This window comes from Salminus brasiliensis, chromosome 11 (assembly GCF_030463535.1).
Source record: "Salminus brasiliensis chromosome 11, fSalBra1.hap2, whole genome shotgun sequence".
Classification (NCBI taxonomy): Eukaryota; Metazoa; Chordata; class Actinopteri; order Characiformes; family Bryconidae; genus Salminus; species Salminus brasiliensis.
This window is the reverse complement of record NC_132888.1, coordinates 31036178-31061667: the sequence shown is the minus strand read 5'-3', so window position 1 is coordinate 31061667 and position 25490 is coordinate 31036178. Positions and strand designations below refer to the sequence as shown.

At 38.1% G+C, this 25490-nt stretch overlaps 11 pseudogenes; all 11 read right to left on the bottom strand.

The window, feature by feature from the left end:
* Positions 1 to 105: 105 nt before the first annotated feature.
* On the bottom strand, positions 106 to 224 carry LOC140567901 (5S ribosomal RNA; annotated as a pseudogene).
* A 185-nt stretch (positions 225 to 409) lies between these two features.
* Positions 410 to 528, bottom strand: LOC140570972 (5S ribosomal RNA; annotated as a pseudogene).
* A 185-nt stretch (positions 529 to 713) lies between these two features.
* On the bottom strand, positions 714 to 832 carry LOC140568304 (5S ribosomal RNA; annotated as a pseudogene).
* Positions 833 to 1310: 478 nt separating this feature from the next.
* On the bottom strand, positions 1311 to 1429 carry LOC140573129 (5S ribosomal RNA; annotated as a pseudogene).
* A 185-nt stretch (positions 1430 to 1614) lies between these two features.
* On the bottom strand, positions 1615 to 1733 carry LOC140570970 (5S ribosomal RNA; annotated as a pseudogene).
* Positions 1734 to 1918: 185 nt separating this feature from the next.
* On the bottom strand, positions 1919 to 2037 carry LOC140568302 (5S ribosomal RNA; annotated as a pseudogene).
* A 478-nt stretch (positions 2038 to 2515) lies between these two features.
* LOC140573128 (5S ribosomal RNA) lies at positions 2516 to 2634 on the bottom strand (annotated as a pseudogene).
* A 184-nt stretch (positions 2635 to 2818) lies between these two features.
* On the bottom strand, positions 2819 to 2937 carry LOC140572091 (5S ribosomal RNA; annotated as a pseudogene).
* Positions 2938 to 3426: 489 nt separating this feature from the next.
* LOC140573230 (5S ribosomal RNA) lies at positions 3427 to 3545 on the bottom strand (annotated as a pseudogene).
* Positions 3546 to 3730: 185 nt separating this feature from the next.
* LOC140572479 (5S ribosomal RNA) lies at positions 3731 to 3849 on the bottom strand (annotated as a pseudogene).
* A 184-nt stretch (positions 3850 to 4033) lies between these two features.
* LOC140571594 (5S ribosomal RNA) lies at positions 4034 to 4152 on the bottom strand (annotated as a pseudogene).
* Between the last annotated feature and the right edge of the window lie 21338 nt (positions 4153 to 25490).

Here is a 25490-nt window from a genome sequence, read left to right as displayed (position 1 = left end):
TCAACACATCAACATTTACAACACAAAAGAGTTTCAACTACAAATTTGTGCAAAAGATGTAAATAATATGGAAATGTAAGCTTTAATTGTTTGCAGGATTGGAAGAGCTTACAACACCTGGTATTCCCAAACAGTCTCCAACTCAAGTACTAACCAGGCCCAACCCTAGGTAGATTCTGAGAGCAAACGAGATCAGGCGTTCGAAGGGTGGAATGGCCGTAAGCAGAAGAACCTTGCAAACTAGAGGATTCAAATTTCATAGCTAAGACCATATTTGTTCAAAACCAAGAAAAAGCATTCCATTTCAACACATCAACATTTACAACACAAAAGAGTTTCAAACATAAATTTGTGCAAAAGATGTAAATAACATGGAAATGTAAGCTTTAATTGTTTGCAGGATTGGAAAAGCTTACAACACCTGGTATTCCCAGATAGTCTCCCATTCAAGTACTAACCAGGCCCAACCCTAGGTAGCTTCTGAGATCAGACGAGATCATGCGTTCTAAGGGTGGAATGGCCGTAAGCAGAAAAACCTTGCAAACTAGAGGATTCAAGTTTCATAGCTAAGACCATATTTGTTCAAAACCAAGAAAAAGCATTCCATTTCAACACATCAACATTTACAACACAAAAGAGTTTCAACTACAAATTTGTGCAAAAGATGTAAATAACATGGAAATGTAAGCTTTAATTGTTTGCAGGATTGGAAAAGCTTACAAAACCTGGTATTCCCAGACAGTCTCCCATTCAAGTACTGACCAGGCCCAAGCCTAGGTAGCTTCTGAGATCAGATGAGCTCAGGCGTTCTAAAAGTGGAATGGCTGTAAGCAGAAGAACCTTTCAAACTAGAGGATTCAAATTTCATAGCTAAGACCATATTTGTTCAAAACCAAGAAAAAGCATTCCATTTCAACACATCAACATTTACAACACTAAAGAGTTTCAACTACAAATTTATGCAAAAGATGTAAAAAAATGGAAATGTAAGCTTTAATTGTTTGCAGGATTGGAAAAGCTTACAACACCTGGTATTCCCACACAGACTCCCATTCAAGTACTAACCAGGCCCAACCCTCGGTAGCTTCTGAGATCAGACGTTCTAAGGGTGGAATAGCCGTAAGCAGAAGAACCTTGCAAACTAGAGGATTCAAATTTCATAGCTAAGACCATATTTGTTCAAAACCAAGAAAAAGCATTCCATTTCAACACATCAACATTTACAACACAAAAGAGTTTCAACTACAAATTTGTGCAAAAGATGTAAATAACATGGAAATGTAAGCTTTAATTGTTTGCAGGATTGGAAAAGCTTACAACACCTGGTATTCCCAGACAGTCTCCCATTCAAGTACTAACCAGGCCCAACCCTAGGTAGCTTCTGAGATCAGACAAGGTCAGGCGTTCTAAGGGTGGAATGGCCGTAAGCAGAAGAACTTTGCAAACTAGAGGATTCAAATTTCATAGCTAAGACCATATTTGTTCAAAACCAAGAAAAAGCATTCCATTTCAACACATCAACATTTACAACACAAAAGAGTTTCAAACATAAATTTGTGCAAAAGATGTAAATAACATGGAAATGTAAGCTTTAATTGTTTGCAGGATTGGAAAAGCTTACAACACCTGGTATTCCCAGATAGTCTCCCATTCAAGTACTAACCAGGCCCAACCCTAGGTAGCTTCTGAGATCAGACGAGATCATGCGTTCTAAGGGTGGAATGGCCGTAAGCAGAAAAACCTTGCAAACTAGAGGATTCAAGTTTCATAGCTAAGACCATATTTGTTCAAAACCAAGAAAAAGCATTCCATTTCAACACATCAACATTTACAACACAAAAGAGTTTCAACTACAAATTTGTGCAAAAGATGTAAATAACATGGAAATGTAAGCTTTAATTGTTTGCAGGATTGGAAAAGCTTACAAAACCTGGTATTCCCAGACAGTCTCCCATTCAAGTACTGACCAGGCCCAAGCCTAGGTAGCTTCTGAGATCAGATGAGCTCAGGCGTTCTAAAAGTGGAATGGCTGTAAGCAGAAGAACCTTTCAAACTAGAGGATTCAAATTTCATAGCTAAGACCATATTTGTTCAAAACCAAGAAAAAGCATTCCATTTCAACACATCAACATTTACAACACTAAAGAGTTTCAACTACAAATTTATGCAAAAGATGTAAAAAAATGGAAATGTAAGCTTTAATTGTTTGCAGGATTGGAAAAGCTTACAACACCTGGTATTCCCACACAGACTCCCATTCAAGTACTAACCAGGCCCAACCCTCGGTAGCTTCTGAGATCAGACGTTCTAAGGGTGGAATAGCCGTAAGCAGAAGAACCTTGCAAACTAGAGGATTCAAATTTCATAGCTAAGACCATATTTGTTCAAAACCAAGAAAAAGCATTCCATTTCAACACATCAACATTTACAACACAAAAGAGTTTCAACTACAAATTTGTGCAAAAGATGTAAATAACATGGAAATGTAAGCTTTAATTGTTTGCAGGATTGGAAAAGCTTACAACACCTGGTATTCCCAGACAGTCTCCCATTCAAGTACTAACCAGGCCCAACCCTAGGTAGCTTCTGAGATCAGACAAGGTCAGGCGTTCTAAGGGTGGAATGGCCGTAAGCAGAAGAACTTTGCAAACTAGAGGATTCAAATTTCATAGCTAAGACCATATTTGTTCAAAACCAAGAAAAAGCATTCCATTTCAACACATCAACATTTACAACACAAAAGAGTTTCAACTACAAATTTATGCAAAAGATGTAAAAAAATGGAAATGTAAGCTTTAATTGTTTGCAGGATTGGAAAAGCTTACAACACCTGGTTTTCCCAGACAGTCTCCCATTCAAGTACTAACCAGGCCCAACCCTAGGTAGCTTCGGAGATCAGACGAGATCAGGCGTTCTAAAGGTGGAATGGCCGTAAGCAGAAAAACCTTGCAAACTAGAGGATTCAAATTTCATAGCTAAGACCATATTTGTTCAAAACCAAGAAAAAGCATTCCATTTCAACACATCAACATTTACAACACAAAAGAGTTTCAACTACAAATTTGTGCAAAAGATGTAAATAACATGGAAATGTAAGCTTTAATTGTTTGCAGGATTGGAAAAGCTTAAAAAACCTGGTATTCCCAGACAGTCTCTCATTCAAATACTAACCAGGCCCAACCCTAGGTAGCTTCCGAGATCAGACGAGATCAGGCGTTCGAAGGGTGGAATGGCCGTAAGCAGAAGAACCTTGCAAACTAGAGGATTCAAATTTCATAGCTAAGACCATATTTGTTCAAAACCAAGAAAAAGCATTCCATTTCAACACATCAACATTTACAACACAAAAGAGTTTCAACTACAAATTTGTGCAAAAGATGTAAATAACATGGAAATGTAAGCTTTAATTGTTTGCAGGATTGGAAAAGCTTACAACACCTGGTATTCCCAGACAGTCTCCCATTCAAGTACTAACCAGGCCCAACCCAAGGTAGCTTCTGAGATCAGACAAGATCAGGCGTTCTGAGGGTGGAATGGCCGTAAGCAGAAGAACCTTGCAAACTAGAGGATTCAAATTTCATAGCTAAGACCATATTTGTTCAAAACCAAGAAAAAGCATTCCATTTCAACACATCAACATTTACAACACAAAAGAGTTTCAAATATAAATTTGGACAAAAGATGTAAATAATATGGAAATGTAAGCTTTAGTTGATTGCAGGATTGGAAAAGCTTACAACACCTGGTATTCCCAAACAGTCTCCCATTCAAGTACTGACCAGGCCCAACCCTAGGTAGCTTCTGAGATCGGACGAGATCAGACGTTCGAAGGGTGGAATGGCCGTAAGCAGAAGAACCTTGCAAACTAGAGGATTCAAATTTCATAGCTAAGACAATATTTGTTCAAAACCAAGAAAAAGCATTCCATTTCAACACATCAACATTTACAACACAAAAGAGTTTCAACTACAAATTTGTGCAAAAGATGTAAAAAAATGGAAATGTAAGCTTTAATTGTTTGCAGGCTTGGAAAAGCTTACAACACCTGGTATTCCCAGACAGTCTCCCATTCAAGTACTAACCAGGCCCAACCCTAGGTAGCTTCTGAGATCAGAAGAGATCAGGCGTTCTAAGCGTGGAATGGCCGTAAGCAGAAAAACCTTGCAAACTAGAGGATTCAAATTTCATAGCTAAGACCATATTTGTTCAAAACCAAGAAAAAGCATTCCATTTCAAAACATCAACATTTACAACACAAAAGAGTTTCAACTACAAATTTGTGCAAAAGATGTAAATAATATGGAAATGTAAGCTTTAATTGTTTGCAGGATTGGAAAAGCTTACACACAGTTGAAGATAGATGGAACATTGTTGGCCGAATCCATTAAACAAAATATAGGGTTCATGCGGTCAAAAAAACCTGTAAGACAAAAAAGAAAGTCAAAACATTTTGTGAAACTAAAGGATCACCTACATATTAAAGAATTTCAGAATTATAGACAGCGAGCCAAACACACCTGCAGAAGGAAAGACCATTGTTGGCAGGATCCACCTTTAGGGAAGGAGGCATTTATGGGTTCGAGCAAACCTGTACGACAAAGACACTCAATAAATGTATAGAAACTGAAAGATCACCTACCTGTTACACAATTGCGGACAGATAGAAAGCCAGCCACACTCATTTTCAGATGGATGCAACACTGTTGGGCAAATCCACTATTCGGAATATGGTGTTCACGGTGTCTTGAAAACCTGTAAGACAAAAACTAAAGTCAAAACATGTACTGAAACTGAAACATAACCTACCTGTTACACACTAGCGGACAGATAGAAAACGAGCCACACACAGATGCAGAGAGATGGAACATTGTTGGCCGAATCAATTATTCAGAATATGGGGTACACGGTCCTGAAAACCTGTTAGACAAAAAATAAAGTCAAAACATGTATAGAAACTGAAACATTACCTACCTCTTACACACTAGCGGACAAATAGAAAGCGAGCCACACACAGTTGAAAACGGATGGAACATCTTTGGCCGAATCCGATATTCAGAATATGGTGTTCATGGTGTCCTGAAAACCTGTACGACAAAAAATAAAGTCAAAACATGCATAGAAACTGAAAGATTACCTACCTGTTACACAATTGCGGACAGATAGAAAGCGAGCCACACACAGTTTCAGTTGGAAGCAACACTGTTGGGCAAATCCACTATTCGGAATATGGGGTTCACGGTGTCCTGGAAACCTGTAAGACAAAAAAAAGTCAAAACATGTAAAGAAACTGAAACATTACCTACCTCTTACACAATGGCAGACAGATAGAAAGCGAGCCAGTGTCAGATGGATGGAACACCGTTGGCCAAATCCATTATTCAGAATATGGGGTTCACTGTGTCCTGAAAACCTGTAAGACAAAAAATAAAGTCAAAACATGTAAAGAAACTGAAAGATCACCTACCTGGTACACACTAGTGGAAAGATAGAAAGCGAGTCACACAGTTGTAAGACAAAAAATAAAGTCAAAACATGTATAGAAACTGAAAGATCACCGACCTGTTACACAATAGCGGACAGATAGAAAGCGAGCCACAGAAAGTTGAAAACGGATGGAACATCGTTGGCCGAATCCATTATTCAGAATATGGGGTTCACTGTGTCCTGAAAATCTGCAAGACAAAAAAAAAATCAAAACATGTATAGAAAATGAAAGATCAACTACCTGTTACACACTAGCGGACAGATAGAAAGCAAGCCACACACAGTTTCAGATGGATGGAACATCTTTAGCCGAATCCATTATTCAGAATATGGGGATCACTGTGTCCTGAAAACCTGTAAGACAAAAAATAAAGTCAAAACATGTAAAGAAACTGAAAGATCACCTACCTGGTACACACTAGTGGAAAGATAGAAAGCGAGTCACACAGTTGTAAGACAAAAAATAAAGTCAAAACATGTATAGAAACTGAAAGATCACCGACCTGTTACACAATAGCGGACAGATAGAAAGCGAGCCACAGAAAGTTGAAAATGGATGGAACATCGTTGGCCGAATCCATTATTCAGAATATGGGGTTCACTGTGTCCTGAAAATCTGCAAGACAAAAAAAAAATCAAAACATGTATAGAAAATGAAAGATCAACTACCTGTTACACACTAGCGGACAGATAGAAAGCAAGCCACACACAGTTTCAGATGGATGGAACATCTTTAGCCGAATCCATTATTCAGAATATGGGGATCACTGTGTCCTGAAAACCTGTAAGACAAAAAATAAAGTCAAATCATGCATAGAAACTGAAAGATCACCGACCTGTCACACAATAGCGGACAGATATAAAGCGAGGCAAACACAGTTTCAGATGGATGCAACACGGTTGGGCAAATCCATTATTCAGAATATGGGGTTAATTGTGTTTTGAAAAACTGTAAGACAAAAAAGAACGTCAAAACATGTATAGAAACTGAAAGATCACCTACCTGTTACACACTAGCGGACAGATAGAAGGCGAGCCACACACAGTTTCAGATGGATGGAACATCTTTGGCCGAATCCATTATTCAGAATATGGGGTTCACTGTGTCCTGAAAACCTGTAAGACAAAAAATAAAGTCAAATCATGTATAGAAATTGAAAGATCACCGACCTGTTACACAATAGCGGACAGATAGAAAGCGAGCCATACAGTTTCAGATGGATGCAACACTGTTGGGCAAATCCATTGTTCCGAATATGGGGTTCATTGCGTTTTGAAAAACTGTAAGACAAAAAAGAAAGTCAAATCATGTATAGAAACTGAAACATCACCTACCTGTTACACACAAGCGGACAGATAAAAAGGGAGTCACACATAGTTTCAGATGGATGCAAAACTGTTGGACGAATCCCTTATTCTGAATATGGGGTTAATGGTGTCCTGGAAACCTGTAAGACAAAAAATAAAGTCAAATCATGTATAGAAACAGAAACATCACCTACCTGTTATACACTAGTGGACAGATCGAAAGCGAGCCACACACAGTTTCAGATGGACGAAATATCGTTTGCCGATTCGATTATTAGGAATATGGGGTTTATGGTGTCCTGAAAACCTGTAAGACAAAAAATAAAGTCAAAACATGTACACAAACTGAAAGACTACCTACCTGTTACACAATTGCAGACAGATAAAAAGCGAGCCACCCACAGTTGAAGATGGATGGAATATCGTTGGCCGAGTCCATTATTAGGAATATGGGGTTTATTCTGTCCTGAAAACCTGCAAGACAAAAAATAAAGTCAAAACATGTACAGAAACTGAAAGATTACCTACCTTTTACACACTAGTGGACAGATAGAAAGCGAGCCACACACAGTTTCAGATGGATAAAACATCGTTTTCCGAATCCATTATTTACAATATGGGGTTTATGGTGTCCTGAAAACCTGTTAGACAAAAAATAAAGTCAAAACATGTACAGAAACTGAAAGATCACCTACCTGTTACACACTAGTGGACAAATAGAAAGCGAGCCACACACAGTTTCAGATGGATGAAACATCATTTGCTGAATCCCTTATTCAGAATATTGGGTTTATTGTGTCCTGAAAAGCTGTAAACCAAAAAATAAAGTCAAAACATGTACAGAAACTGAAAGATCACCTACCTGTTACACACTAGTGGACAGATAGAAAGCGAGCCACACACAGTTTCAGATGGATGAAACATCATTTGCCAAATCCATTATTCAGAATATGGGGTTTATGGTGTCCTGAAAACCTGTAAGACCAAAAAACTTAAGTCAAAACCGTTACAGAAACTGAAAGATCACCTACCTGTTACACAATTGCAGACAGATAAAAAGCGAGCCACCCACAGCTGAAGATGGATGGAATATTGTTGGCAGAGTCCATTATTAGGAATATGGGGTTTATTCTGTCCTGAAAACCTGCAAGACAAAAAATAAAGTCAAAACATGTACAGAAAGTGAAAGATTACCTACCTTTTACACACTAGTGGACAGATAGAAAGCGAGCCACACACAGTTTCAGATGGATAAAACATCGTTTTCTGAATCCATTATTCAGAATATGGGGTTTATGGTGTCCTGAAAACCTGTTAGACAAAAAATAAAGTCAAAACATGTACAGAAACTGAAAGATCACCTACCTGTTACATACTAGTGGACAAATAGAAAGCGAGCCACACACAGTTTCAGATGGATGAAACATCATTTGCCGAATCCCTTATTCAGAATATTGGGTTTATTGTGTCCTGAAAAGCTGTAAACCAAAAAATAAAGTCAAAACATGTACAGAAAATGAAAGATCAGCTACCTGTTACACAATTGCAGACAGATAAAAAGCGAGCCACCCACAGTTTCAGATGGATTGAACATCGTTTGCCGAATCCCTTATTCAGAATATAGGTTTTATGGTGTCCTGAAAACCTATTAGACAAAAAATAAAGTCAAAATGCAACATGCAACACTGTTGGGCAAAACCATTATTCAGAATATGGAGTTTATGGTGTCCTGAAAACCGGTTAGACAAAATATAAAGTCAAAACATGTACAGAAACTGAAAGATCACCTACCTGTTACAAACTAGTGGACAGATAGAAAGCAAGTCACACAGCTGTAAGACAAAAAATAAAGACCTGTAAGACAAAAAATAAAGTCAAATCATGTATAGAAATTGAAAGATCACCGACCTGTTACACAATAGCGGACAGATAGAAAGCGAGCCACACAGTTTCAGATGGATGCAACACTGTTGGGCAAATCCATTGTTCCGAATATGGGGTTCATTGCGTTTTGAAAAACTGTAAGACAAAAAAGAAAGTCAAATCATGTACAGAAACTGAAACATCACCGACCTGTTACACAATTGCGGACAGATAGAAAGCGAGCCACACAGTTTCAGGTGGATGCAACACTGTTGGACGAATCCATTATTAGGAATATGGGGTTAACGGTGTCCTGGAAACCTTTAAGAAAAAAAATTAACTCAAAACATGTATAGAAACTGAAACATCACCTACCTGTTAATCAATAGCGGACAGATAGAAAGCGAAGCAAACACAGTTTCAGATGGATGCAACACTGTTGGGCAAATAAACTATTCGAAATATGGTGTTCATTGTATCCTGAAAACCTCTAAGACAAAAAATAAAGTCAAATCATGTATAGAAACTGAAACATCACCTACCTGTTACACACAAGCGGACAGATAAAAAGCGAGTCACACATAGTTTCAGATGGATGCAAAACTGTTGGACGAATCCATTATTCGGAATATGGGGTTAATGGTGTCCTGGAAACCTGTAAGACAAAAAATAAAGTCAAATCATGTATAGACACTGAAAGATCACCGACCTCTTACACAATTGCGGACAGATAGAAAGCGATCCACACAGTTTCAGATGGATGCAAAACTGTTGGACGAATCCATTATTCGGAATATGGGGTTAATGGTGTCCTGGAAACCTGTAAGAAAAAAAATGAAGTCAAAACATGTAAAGTAACTGAAACATCACCTACCTGTTATACACTAGTGGACAGATAGAAAGCGAGCCACACACAGTTTCAGATGGGCGAAATATCGTTTGCCGAATCCATTATTAGGAATATGGGGTTTATGGTGTCCTGAAAACCTGTAAGACAAAAAATAAAGTCAAAACATGTACACAAACTGAAAGATCACCTACCTGTTACACACTAGTGGGCAGATAGAAAGCGAGCCACACACAGTTTCAGATGGATGAAACATCGTTTGCAGAGTCCATTATTAGGAATATGGGGTTTGTGTCCTGAAAACCTGTAAGACAAAAAATAAAGTCAAAACATGTACAGAAACTGAAAGATCACCTACCTGTTACACAATTGCACACAGATAAAAAGCGAGCCACCCACAGTTGTGTATGGATGGAATATCGTTGGCAGAGTCCATTATTAGGAATATGGGGTTTAGTGTCTTGAAAACCTGTAAGACAAAAAATAAAGTCAAAACATGTACAGAAACTGAAAGATCACCTACCTGTTACACAACTGCAGACAGATAAAAAGCGAACCACCCACAGTTGAAGATGGATGGAATATCGCTGGCCGAGTCCATTATTAGGAATATGGGATTTATTGTGTCCTGAAAACCTGTAAGACAAAAAATAAAGTCAAAACATGTACAGAAACTGAAAGATCAACTACCTGTTACACACTAGCGGACAGATAGAAAGCGAGCCACACACAGTTTCAGATGGATGGAACATCGTTTGCTGAATCCCTTATTCAGAATATGGGGTTTATGGGTTCCTGAAAACCTGTAAGACAAAAAATAAAGTCAAAATGCAACATGCAACACTGCTGGGCAAAACCATTATTCAGAATATGGGGTTTATGGTGTCCTGAAAACCTGTAAGACAAAAAATAAAGTCAAAACATGTAAAGAAACTGAAACATTACCTACCTGTTACACACTAGCGGACAGATAAAAAGCGAGCCACACACAGTTTCAGATGGATGGAACATCGTTTGCCGAATCCCTTATTCAGAATATGGTGTTTATGGTGTCCTGAAAACCTGTAAGACAAAAAATAAAGTCAAAATGCAACATGCAACACTGTTGGGCAAAACCATTATTCAGAATATGGTGTTCATGGTGTCCTGAAAACCTGTAAGACCAAAAAACTTAAGTCAAAACCGTTACAGAAACTGAAAGATCACCTACCTATTACACAATTGCAGACAGATAAAAAGCGAGCCACCCACAGTTGAAGATGGATGGAATATCGTTGGCCGAGTCCATTATTAGGAATATGGGATTTATTGTGTCCTGAAAACCTGTAAGACAAAAAGTAAAGTCAAAACATGTACAGAAACTGAAAGATCAACTACCTGTCACACACTAGCGGAAAGATAGAAAGCGAGCCACACACAGTTTCAGATGGATGGAACATCGTTTGCCGAATCCCTTATTCAGAATATGGGGTTTATGGGTTCCTGAAAACCTGTAAGACAAAAAATAAAGTCAAAATGCAACATGCAACACTGCTGGGCAAAACCATTATTAAGAATATGGGGTTTATGGTGTCCTGAAAACCTGTAAGACAAAAAATAAAGTCAAAACATGTAAAGAAACTGAAACATTACCTACCTGTTACACACTAGCGGACAGATAAAAAGCGAGCCACACACAGTTTCAGATGGATGGAACATCATTTGCCGAATCCCTTGTTCAGAATATGGGGTTTATGGTGTCCTGAAAACCTGTAAGACAAAAAATAAAGTCAAAATGCAACATGCAACACTGCTGGGCAAAACCATTATTCAGAATATGGGGTTTATGGTGTCCTGAAAACCTGTTAGACAAAATATAAAGTCAAAACATGTACAGAAACTGAAAGATCACCAACCTGTTACACACAAGTGGACAGATAAAAAGCGAGCCAAACACAGTTTCAGATGGATGGAACATCGTTTGCCGAATCCCTTATTCAGAATATGGTGTTTATGGTGTCCTGAAAACCTGTAAGACAAAAAATAAAGTCAAAATGCAACATGCAACACTGTTGGGCAAAACCATTATTCAGAATATGGGGTTTATGGTGTCCTGAAAACCTGTTAGACAAAATATAAAGTCAAAACCGTTACAGAAACTGAAAGATCACCTACCTGTTACACACTAGTGGACAGATAAAAAGCGAGCCACACACAGTTTCAGATGGACGAAATATCATTTGCCGAATCCCTTATTCAGAATATTGGGTTTATTGTGTCCTGAAAAGCTGTAAACCAAAAAATAAAGTCAAAACATGTACAGAAACTGAAAGATCACCTACCTGTTACACAATTGCAGACAGATAAAAAGCGAGCTACCCACAGTTTCAGATGGATGGAACATCGTTTGCCGAATCCCTTATTCAGAATATAGGGTTTATTGTGTCCTGAAAACCTAATAGACAAAAAATAAAGTCAAAATGCAACATGCAACACTGTTGGGCAAAACCATTATTCAGAATATGGAGTTCATGGTGTCCTGAAAACCGGTTAGACAAAATATAAAGTCAAAACATGTACATAAACTGAAAGATCACCTACCTGTTACACACTAGTGGACAGATAGAAAGCGAGCCACACACAGTTTCAGATGGACGAAACATCGTTTGCCGAATCCATTATCAGGAATATGGGGTTTATTGTGTCCTGAAAACATATAAGACAAAAAATAAAGTCAAAACATGGACAGAAACTGAAAGATCACCTGCCTGTTACACAATTGCACACAGATAAAAAGCGAGCCACCCACAGTTGAAGATGGATGGAATATCGTTGGCCGAGTCCATTATTAGGAATATGGGATTCATTGTGTCCTGAAAACCTGTAAGACAAAAAATAAAATCAAAACATGTATAGAAACTGAAACATCACCTTCCTGTTACACACTAGCGGACAGAAAGAAAGCAAGCCACACACAGTTTCAGATAGATGGAACATTATTGGCCGAATCCATTGTTCAGAATATGGAGTTCATGGTGTCCTGAAAACCTGTAAGACAAAAAATAAAGTCAAAATGCAACATGCAATACTGCTGGGTAAAACCATTATTCAGAATATGGGGTTTATGGTGTCTGTCTAGCTAAAATCAAAACATGTATAGAAACTGAAACATCACCTACCTGTTACACACTAGCAGACAGATAAAAAGCGAGCCACCCACAGTTGAAGATGGATGGAATATCGTTGGCCGAGTCCATTATTCAGAATATGGGGTTTATGGTGTCCTGAAAACCTGTAACACAAAAAATAAAGTCAAAACATGTAAAGAATCTGAAACATTACCTACCTGTTACACACTAGCGGACAGATAAAAAGCGAGCCACACACAGTTGCAGATGGATGGAATATCGTTGGCCGAGTCCATTATTCAGAATATGGGGTTTATGGTGTCCTGAAAACCTGTAAGACAAAAAATAAAGTCAAATCATGTATAGACACTGAAAGATCACCGACCTCTTACACAATTGCGGACAGATAGAAAGCGATCCACACAGTTTCAGATGGATGCAAAACTGTTGGACGAATCCATTATTCGGAATATGGGGTAAATGGTGTCCTGGAAACCTGTAAGAAAAAAAATGAAGTCAAAACATGTAAAGTAACTGAAACATCACCTACCTGTTATACACTAGTGGACAGATAGAAAGCGAGCCACACACAGTTTCAGATGGGCGAAATATCGTTTGCCGAATCCATTATTAGGAATATGGGGTTTATGGTGTCCTGAAAACCTGTAAGACAAAAAATAAAGTCAAAACATGTACACAAACTGAAAGATTACCTACCTGTTACACAATTGCACACAGATAAAAAGCGAGCCACCCACAGTTGTGTATGGATGGAATATCGTTGGCCGAGTCCATTATTAGGAATATGGGATTCATTGTGTCCTGAAAACCTGTAAGACAAAAAATAAAGTAAAAACATGTATAGAAACTGAAAGATCAACTACCTGTTACACACTAGTGGACAGATAGAAAGCGAGCCACACACAGTTGTGTATGGATGGAATATCGTTGGCAGAGTCCATTATTAGGAATATGGGGTTTATTGTGTCTTGAAAACCTGTAAGACAAAAAATAAAGTCAAAACATGTACAGAAACTGAAAGATCACCTACCTGTTACACAACTGCAGACAGATAAAAAGCGAGCCACCCACAGTTGAAGATGGATGGAATATCGCTGGCCGAGTCCATTATTAGGAATATGGGATTTATTGTGTCCTGAAAACCTGTAAGACAAAAAATAAAGTAAAAACATGTACAGAAACTGAAAGATCAACTACCTGTTACACACTAGCGGACAGATAGAAAGCGAGCCACACACAGTTTCAGATGGATGGAACATCGTTTGCCGAATCCCTTATTCAGAATATGGGGTTTATGGGTTCCTGAAAACCTGTAAGACAAAAAATAAAGTCAAAATGCAACATGCAACACTGCTGGGCAAAACCATTATTAAGAATATGGGGTTTATGGTGTCCTGAAAACCTGTAAGACAAAAAATAAAGTCAAAACATGTAAAGAAACTGAAACATTACCTACCTGTTACACACTAGCGGACAGATAAAAAGCGAGCCACACACAGTTTCAGATGGATGGAACATCATTTGCCGAATCCCTTATTCAGAATATGGGGTTTATGGTGTCCTGAAAACCTGTAAGACAAAAAATAAAGTCAAAATGCAACATGCAATACTGCTGGGCAAAACCATTATTCAGAATATGGGGTTTATGGTGTCCTGAAAACCTGTTAGACAAAATATAAAGTCAAAACATGTACAGAAACTGAAAGATCACCAACCTGTTACACACAAGTGGACAGATAAAAAGCGAGCCACACACAGTTTCAGATGGATGGAACATCATTTGCCGAATCCCTTATTCAGAATATGGGGTTTATGGTGTCCTGAAAACCTGTAAGACAAAAAATAAAGTCAAAATGCAACATGCAATACTGCTGGGCAAAACCATTATTCAGAATATGGGGTTTATGGTGTCCTGAAAACCTGTTAGACAAAATATAAAGTCAAAACATGTACAGAAACTGAAAGATCACCAACCTGTTACACACAAGTGGACAGATAAAAAGCGAGCCACACACAGTTTCAGATGGATGGAACATCGTTTGCCGAATCCCTTATTCAGAATATGGTGTTTATGGTGTCCTGAAAACCTGTAAGACAAAAAATAAAGTCAAAATGCAACATGCAACACTGTTGGGCAAAACCATTATTCAGAATATGGTGTTCATGGTGTCCTGAAAACCTGTAAGACCAAAAAACTTAAGTCAAAACCGTTACAGAAACTGAAAGATCACCTACCTATTACACAATTGCAGACAGATAAAAAGCGAGCCACCCACAGTTGAAGATGGATGGAATATCGTTGGCCGAGTCCATTATTAGGAATATGGGATTTATTGTGTCCTGAAAACCTGTAAGACAAAAAGTAAAGTCAAAACATGTACAGAAACTGAAAGATCAACTACCTGTCACACACTAGCGGACAGATAGAAAGCGAGCCACACACAGTTTCAGATGGATGGAACATCGTTTGCCGAATCCCTTATTCAGAATATGGGGTTTATGGGTTCCTGAAAACCTGTTAGACAAAAAATAAAGTCAAAACATGTACAGAAACTGAAAGATCACCTACCTGTTACATACTAGTGGACAAATAGAAAGCGAGCCACACACAGTTTCAGATGGATGAAACATCATTTGCCGAATCCCTTATTCAGAATATTGGGTTTATTGTGTCCTGAAAAGCTGTAAACCAAAAAATAAAGTCAAAACATGTACAGAAAATGAAAGATCAGCTACCTGTTACACAATTGCAGACAGATAAAAAGCGAGCCACCCACAGTGTCAGATGGATTGAACATCGTTTGCCGAATCCCTTATTCAGAATATAGGTTTTATGGTGTCCTGAAAACCTATTAGACAAAAAATAAAGTCAAAATGCAACATGCAACACTGTTGGGCAAAACCATTATTCTGAATATGGAGTTTATGGTGTCCTGAAAACCGGTTAGACAAAATATAAAGTCAAAACATGTACAGAAACTGAAAGATCACCTACCTGTTACACACTAGTGGACAGATAGAAAGCAAGTCACACAGCTGTAAGACAAAAAATAAAGACCTGTAAGACAAAAAATAAAGTCAAATCATGTACAGAAACTGAAACATCACCGACCTGTTACACAATTGCGGACAGATAGAAAGCGAGCCACACAGTTTCAGGTGGATGCAACACTGTTGGACGAATCCATTATTAGGAATATGGGGTTAAAGGTGTCCTGGAAACCTTTAAGAAAAAAAATTAACTCAAAACATGTATAGAAACTGAAACATCACCTACCTGTTAATCAATAGCGGACAGATAGAAAGCGAAGCAAACACAGTTTCAGATGGATGCAACACTGTTGGGCAAATAAACTATTCGAAATATGGTGTTCATTGTATCCTGAAAACCTCTAAGACAAAAAATAAAGTCAAATCATGTATAGAAACTGAAACATCACCTACCTGTTACACACAAGCGGACAGATAAAAAGCGAGTCACACATAGTTTCAGATGGATGCAAAACTGTTGGACGAATCCATTATTCGGAATATGGGGTTAATGGTGTCCTGGAAACCTGTAAGACAAAAAATAAAGTCAAATCATGTATAGACACTGAAAGATCACCGACCTCTTACACAATTGCGGACAGATAGAAAGCGATCCACACAGTTTCAGATGGATGCAAAACTGTTGGACGAATCCATTATTCGGAATATGGGGTAAATGGTGTCCTGGAAACCTGTAAGAAAAAAAATGAAGTCAAAACACGTAAAGTAACTGAAACATCACCTACCTGTTATACACTAGTGGACAGATAGAAAGCGAGCCACACACAGTTTCAGATGGGCGAAATATCGTTTGCCGAATCCATTATTAGGAATATGGGGTTTATGGTGTCCTGAAAACCTGTAAGACAAAAAATAAAGTCAAAACATGTACACAAACTGAAAGATTACCTACCTGTTACACAATTGCACACAGATAAAAAGCGAGCCACCCACAGTTGTGTATGGATGGAATATCGTTGGCAGAGTCCATTATTAGGAATATGGGGTTTATTGTGTCTTGAAAACCTGTAAGACAAAAAATAAAGTCAAAACATGTACAGAAACTGAAAGATCACCTACCTGTTACACAACTGCAGACAGATAAAAAGCGAACCACCCACAGTTGAAGATGGATGGAATATCGCTGGCCGAGTCCATTATTAGGAATATGGGATTTATTGTGTCCTGAAAACCTGTAAGACAAAAAATAAAGTCAAAACATGTACAGAAACTGAAAGATCAACTACCTGTTACACACTAGCGGACAGATAGAAAGCGAGCCACACACAGTTTCAGATGGATGGAACATCGTTTGCTGAATCCCTTATTCAGAATATGGGGTTTATGGGTTCCTGAAAACCTGTAAGACAAAAAATAAAGTCAAAATGCAACATGCAACACTGCTGGGCAAAACCATTATTAAGAATATGGGGTTTATGGTGTCCTGAAAACCTGTAAGACAAAAAATAAAGTCAAAACATGTAAAGAAACTGAAACATTACCTACCTGTTACACACTAGCGGACAGATAAAAAGCGAGCCACACACAGTTTCAGATGGATGGAACATCATTTGCCGAATCCCTTATTCAGAATATGGGGTTTATGGTGTCCTGAAAACCTGTAAGACAAAAAATAAAGTCAAAATGCAACATGCAATACTGCTGGGCAAAACCATTATTCAGAATATGGGGTTTATGGTGTCCTGAAAACCTGTTAGACAAAATATAAAGTCAAAACATGTACAGAAACTGAAAGATCACCAACCTGTTACACACAAGTGGACAGATAAAAAGCGAGCCACACACAGTTTCAGATGGATGGAACATCGTTTGCCGAATCCCTTATTCAGAATATGGTGTTTATGGTGTCCTGAAAACCTGTAAGACAAAAAATAAAGTCAAAATGCAACATGCAACACTGTTGGGCAAAACCATTATTCAGAATATGGTGTTCATGGTGTCCTGAAAACCTGTAAGACCAAAAAACTTAAGTCAAAACCGTTACAGAAACTGAAAGATCACCTACCTATTACACAATTGCAGACAGATAAAAAGCGAGCCACCCACAGTTGAAGATGGATGGAATATCGTTGGCCAAGTCCATTATTAGTAATATGGGATTTATTGTGTCCTGAAAACCTGTAAGACAAAAAGTAAAGTCAAAACATGTACAGAAACTGAAAGATCAACTACCTGTCACACACTAGCGGACAGATAGAAAGCGAGCCACACACAGTTTCAGATGGATGGAACATCGTTTGCCGAATCCCTTATTCAGAATATGGGGTTTATGGGTTCCTGAAAACCTGTAAGACAAAAAATAAAGTCAAAATGCAACATGCAACACTGCTGGGCAAAACCATTATTAAGAATATGGGGTTTATGGTGTCCTGAAAACCTGTAAGACAAAAAATAAAGTCAAAACATGTAAAGAAACTGAAACATTACCTACCTGTTACACACTAGCGGACAGATAAAAAGCGAGCCACACACAGTTTCAGATGGATGGAACATCATTTGCCGAATCCCTTGTTCAGAATATGGGGTTTATGGTGTCCTGAAAACCTGTAAGACAAAAAATACAGTCAAAATGCAACATGCAACACTGCTGGGCAAAACCATTATTCAGAATATGGGGTTTATGGTGTCCTGAAAACCTGTTAGACAAAATATAAAGTCAAAACATGTACAGAAACTGAAAGATCACCAACCTGTTACACACAAGTGGACAGATAAAAAGCGAGCCACACACAGTTTCAGATGGATGGAACATCGTTTGCCGAATCCCTTATTCAGAATATGGTGTTTATGGTGTCCTGAAAACCTGTAAGACAAAAAATAAAGTCAAAATGCAACATGCAACACTGTTGGGCAAAACCATTATTCAGAATATGGTGTTCATGGTGTCCTGAAAACCTGTAAGACCAAAAAACTTAAGTCAAAACCATTACAGAAACTGAAAGATCACCTACCTGTTACACACTAGTGGACAGATAAAAAGCGAGCCACACACAGTTTCAGATGGACGAAATATCATTTGCCGAATCCCTTATTCAGAATATTGGGTTTATTGTGTCCTGAAAAGCTGTAAACCAAAAAATAAAGTCAAAACATGTACAGAAACTGAAAGATCACCTACCTGTTACACAATTGCAGACAGATATAAAGCGAGCTACCCACAGTTTCAGATGGATGGAATATCGTTTGCCGAATCCCTTATTCAGAATATAGGGTTTATTGTGTCCTGAAAACCTAATAGACAAAAAATAAAGTCAAAATGCAACATGCAACACTGTTGGGTAAAACCATTATTCAGAATATGGAGTTCATGGTGTCCTGAAAACCGGTTAGACAAAATATAAAGTGAAAACATGTACAGAAACTGAAAGATCACCTACCTGTTACACACTAGTGGACAGATAGAAAGCGAGCCACACACAGTTTCAGATGGACGAAACATCGTTTGCCGAATCCATTATTAGGAATATGGGGTTTATTGTGTCCTGAAAACATATAAGACAAAAAATAAAGTCAAAACATGGACAGAAACTGTAAGATCACCTGAATGTTACACAATTGCACACAGATAAAAAGCGAGCCACCCACAGTTGAAGATGGATGGAATATCGTTGGCCGAGTCCATTATTAGGAATATGGGATTCATTGTGTCCTGAAAACCTGTAAGACAAAAAATAAAATCAAAACATGTATAGAAACTGAAACATCACCTACCTGTTACACACTAGCGGACAGAAAGAAAGCAAGCCACACACAGTTTCAGATAGATGGAACATTATTGGCCGAATCCATTGTTCAGAATATGGAGTTCATGGTGTCCTGAAAACCTGTAAGACAAAAAATAAAGTCAAAATGCAACATGCAATACTGCTGGGTAAAACCATTATTCAGAATATGGGGTTTATGGTGTCTGTCTAGCTAAAATCAAAACATGTATAGAAACTGAAACATCACCTACCTGTTACACACTAGCAGACAGATAAAAAGCGAGCCACCCACAGTTGAAGATGGATGGAATATCGTTGGCCGAGTCCATTATTAGGAATATGGGGTTTATGGTGTCCTGAAAACCTGTAAGACAAAAAGTTAAGTCAAAATGCAACATGCAATACTGCTGGGCAAAACCATTATTCAGAATATGGGGTTTATGGTGTCCTCAAAACCTGTTAGACAAAATATAAAGTCAAAACATGTACAGAAACTGAAAGATCACCTACCTGTTACACAATTGCAGATAGATAAAAAGCGAGCCACACACAGTTTCAGATGGATGGAATATCGTTGGCCGAGTCCATTATAAGGAATATGGCATTTATTGTGTCCTGAAAACCTGTTAGACAAAAAATAAAGTCAAATCATGTATAGAAACTGAAAGATCACCGACCTGTTGCACAATTGAGGACAAATAGAAAGCGATCCACACATTTTCAGATGGATGGAACATCGTTTGCCGAATACATTATTCAGAATATGGTGTTTATGGTGTCCTGAAAACCTGTAAGACAAAAAATAAAGTCTAAATGCAACATGGAACACTGTTGGGCAAAACCATTATTCAGAATATGATGTTCATGGTGTCCTGAAAACCTGTTAGACAAAAAATAAAGTCAAAACATGTCAAGAAACTGAAACATTACCTACCTGTTGCACACTAGCAGACAGATAAAAAGCGAGCCACACACAGTTTCAGATGGATGGAACATTGTTTGCCTAATCCCTTATTCAGAATATGGGGTTTATGGTGTCCTGAAAACCTGTAAAAAAAAAAAAGTCAAAACATGTACAGAAACTGAAACATTACCCACCTGTTACAAACTAGCAGATAGATAAAAGCGAACCACACACAGTTTCGAATGGATGGAACATTGTTGGCCGAATCAATTGTTAAGAATATGGAGTTAATGGTGTCCTGAAAACATGTACGACAAAAAATAAAGTCAAAACATATACAGAAACTGAAACATTACCCACCTGTTACACACTAGCAAACAGATAAAAAGCGAGCCACCCACAGTTGAAGATGGACGAACCTTCATTTGCTGAATACATTATTCAGAATATGGGGTTTATGGTGTCCTGAAAACCTGTAAGACAAAAAAAAAAGTCAAAATGCAACATGCTACACTGCTGGGCAAAACCATTATTCAGAATATGGGGTTTATGGTGTCCTGAAAACCTGTTAGACAAAATATTAAGTCAAAACATGTACAGAAACTGAAAGATCACCTACCTGTTACACACTAGTGGACAGATAAAAAGCGAGCCACACACAGTTTCAGATGGATGGAACATCGTTTGCCGAATCCCTTATTCAGAATATGGGGTAAATGGTGTCCTGAAAACCTGTAAGACAAAAAATAAAGTCAAAATGCAACATGCAACACTGCTGGGCAAAACCATTATTCAGAATATGGGGTTTATGGTGTCCTGAAAACCTGTAACACAAAAAATAAAGTCAAAACATATAAAGAAACTTAAACATTACCAACCTGTTACACACTAGCGGACAGATAAAAAGCGAGCCACACACAGTTGCAGATGGATGGAACATCGTTTGCCGAATCCATTATTCAGAATATGGGGTTTATGGTGTCCTGAAAACCTGTAAGACAAAAAATAACGTCAAAATGCAACATGGAACACTGTTGGGCAAAACCATTATTCAGAAAATGGTGTTCATGGTGTCCTGAAAACCTGTAAGACCAAAAAATTAAGTCAAAACCGTTACAAAAACTGAAAGATCATCTACCTACTACACAATTGCAGACAGATAAAAAGTGAACCACACACAGTTTCAGATGGATGGAACATCGTTTGCCGAATCCCTTATTCAGAGTATGGGGTTTATGGTGTCCTGAAAACCTGTAAGACAAAAAATAAAGTCAAAATGCAACATGCAACACTGCTGGGCAAAACCATTATTCAGAATATGGGGTTTATAGTGTCCTGAAAACCTGTAACACAAAAAATAAAGTCAAAACATGTAAAGAAACTGAAACATTACCTACCTGTTACACACTAGCGGACAGATAAAAAGCGAGCCACACACAGTTGCAGATGGATGGAACATCGTTGGCCGAGTCTATTATTCAGAATATGGGGTTTATTGTGTCCTGAAAACCAGTAAGACAAAAAATAAAGTCAAAATGCAACTTGCAACACTGCTGGGCAAAACCATTATTCAGAATATGGGGTTTATGGTGTCCTGAAAACCTGTAAGACAAAAAATAAAGTCAAAACATGTAAAGAAACTAAAACATTACCTACCTGTTACACACTAGCGGACAGATAGAAAGCGAGCCACACACAGTTTCAGATGGATGGAACATCGTTTGCCGAATCCCTTATTCAGAATATGGGGTTTATGGTGTCCTGAAAACCTGTAAGACAAAAAATAAAGTCAAAACATGTACAGAAACTGAAAGATCACCTACCTGTTACACACTAGTGGGCAGATAGAAAGCGAGCCACACACAGTTTCAGATGGATGAAACATCGTTTGCAGAGTCCATTATTAGGAATATGGGGTTTGTGTCCTGAAAACCTGTAAGACAAAAAATAAAGTCAAAACATGTACAGAAACTGAAAGATCACCTACCTGTTACACAATTGCACACAGATAAAAAGCGAGCCAGCCACAGTTGTGTATGGATGGAATATCGTTGGCAGAGTCCATTATTAGGAATATGGGGTTTATTGTGTCTTGAAAACCTGTAAGACAAAAAATAAAGTCAAAACAAGTACAGAAACTGAAAGATCACCTACCTGTTACACAACTGCAGACAGATAAAAAGCGAGCCACCCACAGTTGAAGATGGATGGAACATCGTTGGCCGAGTCCATTATTAGGAATATGGGATTTATTGTGTCCTGAAAACCTGTAAGACAAAAAATAAAGTCAAAACATGTACAGAAACTGAAAGATCAACTACCTGTTACACACTAGCGGACAGATAGAAAGCAAGCCACACACAGTTTCAGATGGATGGACCATCGTTTACCGCATCCCTTATTCAGAATATGGGGTTTATGGTGTCCTGAAAACCTGTAAGATAAAAATAAAGTCAAAATGCAACATGCAACACTGCTGGGCAAAACCATTATTAAGAATATGGGGTTTATGGTGTCCTGAAAACCTATTAGACAGAAAATAAAGTCAAAACATGTAAAGAAACTGAAACATTACCTACCTGTTACACACTAGCAGACAGATAAAAAGCGAGCCACACACAGTTTCAGATGGATGGAACATCGTTTGCCGAATCCCTTATTCAGAATATGGGGTTTATGGTGTCCTGAAAACCTGTAAGACAAAAAATTAAGTCAAAATGCAACATGCAATACTGCTGGGCAAAACCATTATTCAGAATATGGGGTTTATGGTGTCCTGAAAACCTGTTAGACAAAATATAAAGTCAAAGCATGTACAGAAACTGAAAGATCACCAACCTGTTACACACTAGTGGACAGATAAAAAGCGAGCCACACACAGTTTCAGATGGATGGAACATCGTTTGCCGAATCCCTTATTCAGAATATGGGGTTTATGGGTTCCTGAAAACCTGTAAGACAAAAAATAAAGTCAAAATGCAACATGCAACACTGCTGGGCAAAACCATTATTAAGAATATGGGGTTTATGGTGTCCTGAAAACCTGTAAGACAAAAAATAAAGTCAAAATGCAACATGCAACACTGCTGGGCAAAACCATTATTCAGAATATGGGGTTTATGGTGTCCTGAAAACCTGTTAGACAAAATATAAAGTCAAAACATGTACAGAAACTGAAAGATCACCTACCTGTTACACACTAGTGGGCAGATAGAAAGCGAGCCACACACAGTTTCAGATGGATGAAACATCGTTTGCAGAGTCCATTATTAGGAATATGGGGTTTGTGTCCTGAAAACCTGTAAGACAAAAAATAAAGTCAAAACAAGTACAGAAACTGAAAGATCACCTACCTGTTACACAACTGCAGACAGATAAAAAGCGAGCCACCCACAGTTGCAGATGGATGGAACATCATTGGCCGAGTCCATTATTCAGAATATGGGGTTTATTGTGTCCTGAAAACCTGTAAGACAAAAAAATAAAGTCAAAACATGTACAGAAACTGAAACATTACCCACCTGTTACACACTAGCGGACAGATAGAAAGCGAGCCACACACAGTTTCAGATGGATGGAACATCGTTTGCCGAATCCCCTATTCAGAATATGGGGTTTATGGTGTCCTGAAAACCTGTAAGACAAAAAATAAAGTCAAAATGAAACATGCAACACTGCTGGGCAAAACAATTATTCAGAATGTGTTGTTCATGGTGTCCTGAAAACCTGTAAGACCAAAAAATAAAGTCAAAACCATTACAGAAACTGAAAGATCACCTACCTGTTACACAATTGCAGATAGATAAAAAGCGAGCCACCCACAGTTTAAGATGGATGGAATATCGTTGGCCGAGTCCATTATAAGGAATATGGCATTTATTGTGTCCTGAAAACCTGTTAGACAAAAAATAAAGTCAAATCATGTATAGAAACTGAAAGATCACCGACCTGTTACAAAATTGAGGACAAATAGAAAGCGATCCACACATTTTGAGATGGATGGAACATCGTTTGCCGAATACATTATTCAGAATATGGGGTTTATGGTGTCCTGAAAACCTGTTAGACAAAAAATAAAGTCTAAATGCAACATGGAACACTGTTGGGCAAAACCATTATTCAGAATATGATGTTCATGGTGTCCTGAAAACCTGTTAGACAAAAAATAAAGTCAAAACATGTACAGAAACTGAAAGATCAACTACATGTTACACACTAGCGGAAAGATAGAAAGCGAGCCACACACAGTTTCAGATGGATGAAACATCGTTTGCCGAATCCCTTATTCAGAATATGGGGTTTATGGTGTCCTGAAAACCTGTAAAAAAAAAAAATTCAAAACATGTACAGAAACTGAAACATTACCCACCTGTTACAATCTAGCAGACAGATAAAAGCGAACCACACACAGTTTCGAATGGATGGAACATTGTTGGCCAAATCCATTGTTAAGAATATGGAGTTAATGGTGTCCTGAAAACCTGTAAGACAAAAAAAAGTCAAAATATGTACAGAAACTGAAACATTACCCACCTGTTACACACTAGCAGACAGATAAAAAGTGAGCCACCCACAGTTGAAGATGGATGAACCTTCATTTGCTGAATACATTATTCAGAATATGGGGTTTATGGTGTCCTGAAAACCTGTAAGACAAAAAAAAAGTCAAAACATGTACAGAAACTGAAAGATCAACTACCTGTTACACACTAGCGGACAGATAGAAAGCGAGCCACACACAGTTTCAGATGGATGGAACATCGTTTGCCGAATCCCTTATTCAGAATATGGGGTTTATGGTGTCCTGAAAACCTGTAAGACAAAAAATAAAGTCAAAATACAACATGCAACACTGCTGGGCAAAACCATTATTCAGAATATGGGGTTTATGGTGTCCTGAAAACCTGTTAGACAAAATATAAAGTCAAAACATGTACAGAAACTGAAAGATCACCAACCTGTTACACACTAGTGGACAGATAAAAAGCGAGCCACACACAGTTGCAGATGGATGGAACATCGTTGGCCGAGTCCATTATTCAGAATATGGGGTTTACTGTGTCCTGAAAACCAGTAAGACAAAAAATAAAGTCAAAATGCAACTTGCAACACTGCTGGGCAAAACCATTATTCAGAATATGGGGTTTATGGTGTCCTGAAAACCTGTAAGACAAAAAATAAAGTCAAAACTTGTAAAGAAA